This window comes from Octopus bimaculoides, chromosome 4 (assembly GCF_001194135.2).
Source record: "Octopus bimaculoides isolate UCB-OBI-ISO-001 chromosome 4, ASM119413v2, whole genome shotgun sequence".
NCBI classification, from domain to species: Eukaryota; Metazoa; Mollusca; class Cephalopoda; order Octopoda; family Octopodidae; genus Octopus; species Octopus bimaculoides.
Genome location: NC_068984.1, coordinates 44,208,267 through 44,211,982, shown reverse-complemented (window position 1 = coordinate 44,211,982; position 3,716 = coordinate 44,208,267).

Below are 3,716 nucleotides of genomic sequence, written 5' to 3'. Positions count from 1 at the left end.
TATATATATATATATATATATATATATATATATATATATATATGATAAAGTAGCAGCAACAATTCTTTTCAAGTTTGGTAATAAGAGTAGTAATACTCAGGCGAGTGGGGGGTGCAATCGATTACATCGACTTCAGCGCTTATATTTATTTTATCAATCCTGAAAAGATGAAAGGCAAAGCTGATCTTGGCGGAGTTTTAACTCAGAATGTAATATGTCAGAAGAAATACTACAAAGCGCCTTTTTTCGACGCTCTAATAATTCTGCCAGTTCGCAGCCTAAGTAACAGCAACAATAAACATTCAAACTGTACTATTTAGTTATTATTTTGTTGATTTTTCACATCAATATGTTTCTACATTGTCTCTTCGTTTAGCAGAATGTTGTTTTTGTTCACGTGACGTTACTGGTAATATCACTGTTACGGTTGTGTACTCTTTGGAAAAGTAAACGCTTGTAATTTCAGGGATTTGATTTCAAGGACTTGGTTAGCCATTCAAGTATTATTTCTATATCGTCAACCGATGGCTACCGGTTAGATATTTCTGCTAGGGCCCATCTTGTTTGCAGGGGAGTTTTCAACTTGTTTGGATTCTTTACTTTCTGGGCTGTGTTTCTAACGTCTTTTTATGAGTGGTCTGCTGTTGCTTGTTGTTATTTTTAACACTCTCTTTCATGGCAAACGATCCGCTTTCTCTGTTCCTCTTCCGACAAAATCTATGCTTTTTGATTGTTTATGCTGCGTTAATTTTTGATTTGTTTTTACCTAGCTCCTGTTAAAATCGTCAAGAGTTGGAGATAAACTGCTTGTTTTTTTTTTTGTTATTTTTTTTTTAAATGTCACTTTTCAAACTCAGATTCTTTTCGGTTCTGTTTGATTCTGGTTCCATCGTTTTTCTCTCATGCCCTATCTTTGTATCTGTTGTATTTATTCATATATTTTTTTTCTTTTACAATTTATGCCTTTTTCTTGTCGATCTCATTAAGCATTGAGGTACTTTTTCTTTATTTTCTTCTTTTGCAAGTTTGTTTTCTATGTTGTTTCGTTAGATTTAGATGTTCGTATATGATATATGATATTAGATTATTTATCCTGGTGATATTGAAGTTTGCATCTGTTTCCAATATATTTATGATGGCCTAGTTAGTGTTTTTATTGTTGTTCTGTCTCATCAATAAGTTTAGGATGGGGGTATTTCGTTCGTCCATAAGTAGATGTATCGATTTTAAATCTTTGAATTTTTCCACTTTTAGATTATTGTCATATTCAATTTTTTTTAGCTTTATAGCTGTCTACTTTTAAATCTTTCTCTTATTCACTTGTGTACTTATTTTCATTCGTACAGTTTGAGTTCGGTCTTTGTTCGTCGATATTTTGTAAATATGCTGATCTTTGATTTCTCGTATTCTATTATTTTGCTTCTTCTCTTGCTTTACGTTTATCTTCGTGATCTTTGTTTCCAGAGTTTGTTTTCATTGATTGTAGTTTCCGTTTTTTTTTATGAATTCTATTTTTCAGTTTGATTTCTGTTTTGATCATAAATTAACTATTCCATTGGAATCCAAAATCACTTCACTATCGGGGTTATTTTCTCTCCGGATATTGTACTTGAATGTTAGTTGTCTCGACTTGGGATAGATAAATAGTTTTAAAATAAATATATTCCTCTAATGGTTAATGATTATTTGAGCCTGTTTTTTATTGGTGGCCAAAATATTTATAAACTCCAGTCGTATATTAAGATTGTAAACAATTACGTTGCATAACGGTTTATTTGTTTCCAGAGATGCAGAATATATTCTAGACACATGTATCGCCCTTTTATTAATCAAATTCCAAGCCACATCGTGAATAACTTCGTTATCTCTCACAGATATGCACACCATCACTTGAACTACAACTTTCGCGTTCGACTAAGTTGTCATTCCTTATTCTGCAGTAACCATTACCGGAAATTACTGACATAGAAAATTGGCTTGGGTAATGGAACACTAACAGCGTTGTATTGACCTTCGTTTGGCTGTTTATGTGCTGGGATGTCTTGACCAAAAATGAGGTAAGAGTGTCTACAATATTAAATTTAAAATAGATCTCAAGAGTTAGCAAAGAAAGCAGAAATAATCAATGTTCAATACTTTTAGCCTCAACAGTGAAATAAGGCAAAGAAATTTGAAATAAAGTGTCAGTCAGGACCTGGAGGTTGATGGTATCGACTAAATGGTTCACCCCAAATTTCCAGCATTGTAACTAATTTATAAACAATAAGAGAGGTGGGGTGGGTAGCAGAAATGCAAGAGTACCTTACAACACGGTGGTGCTGAAAAGTTCCTGGCTTTAAAGGTATCATGAGAGGCCTGGTTAGAGGCCCAAACTTCCGAGTTCTTTCGCAGGTTTTAGAAAAACTGAAGGATCGCTGCAATAAGTGTCTGAATCTGAGAGAGGAATATGTTGAATGAAATCATAATTAACTGATCCACCTGCATTTTCTTTTACCCAAAGCCAGGGCTCAGAACATAAAAACGGATAAAACGCTGCTTGACATTTTGTCCGACGGGTTAACGATTCTTATTTGTTTATTGCCCACAAGGGGCTAAACATAGAGGGGACAAACAAGGACAGACAAAGGGATTAAGTCGATTACATCGACTCCAGTACTCAACTGGTACTTAATTTATCGACCCCGAAAGGATGAAAGGCGAAGTCGACTTCGGCGGAATTTGAACTCAGAACGTAACGGCAGACGAAATACCGCTAAGCATTTCGCCTGGTCTGCTAACGATTCTGCCAGATCGTCGCCCTCGCATGGTTAAAATAATGATGTTAAATTTTGGCATAGGGCCAGCAATTTCAAAGGAGGAGTAAGTCGATTACATCAATCTCTCAGTACTCAACTGGTATTTATTTCATCGACACAGAAAGGACGAAAATCAAAGTCGATCACCGTGAAATTTGAAATCACAACGTAATGACGGGCGAAGTGTCGCTAAGAATTTTGCAAAGCGTGCTAACGATTCTGTCAGATCGCCCCCTACTCATAGTTAAAATATACACAGGCTGTATACTAAAGTCGAATATATTATCAAATGTATTTTCTATCAGGGTTTATCCTCTTCTATCTATGTTAGAAATCATTATTATTCTTATCGGTAGCACTAATCGTCGTAGTAATATAATAATTATCTTTAATTTCTTTTAATTTCTCTATTTTATCATCTTAGCAAAATGTTGCAATTTACCTGAACCTTTTTATAGTCGCTCAGGTGCTGATATTAATGTATTGCTGTCATCAGGATAGTATTGTTGAGAATGTTTTTATAGTTAATTATATTGCTTTCATACACCAATCTCATACACACCCAGCTACTGCAATCATGGTCGGATATAACATATTGTTAAGCTGCGCATTCAATAGAGTAGACATATACTGCCAACGGGTCTTTGATAATGTGTAGTAAAAATTTATTTTTTGCGTTTCATCGCGGTTAGCTATTGTTCTTGTGTATGTGTGTATGTGCATGTATATGTACATATATGTATGTATACGTGAGCATATGTATATATTTAGAGAGAGAGAGAGAGAGAGCGAGAGGGGAGGGAGATAGCTAGATAGATAGACATATAGGTACATAGATATGCATGTATATGTATGTATGTGTATGCATATAAATATATATGTATGTATATATAAATATATATATATATATATATATATATA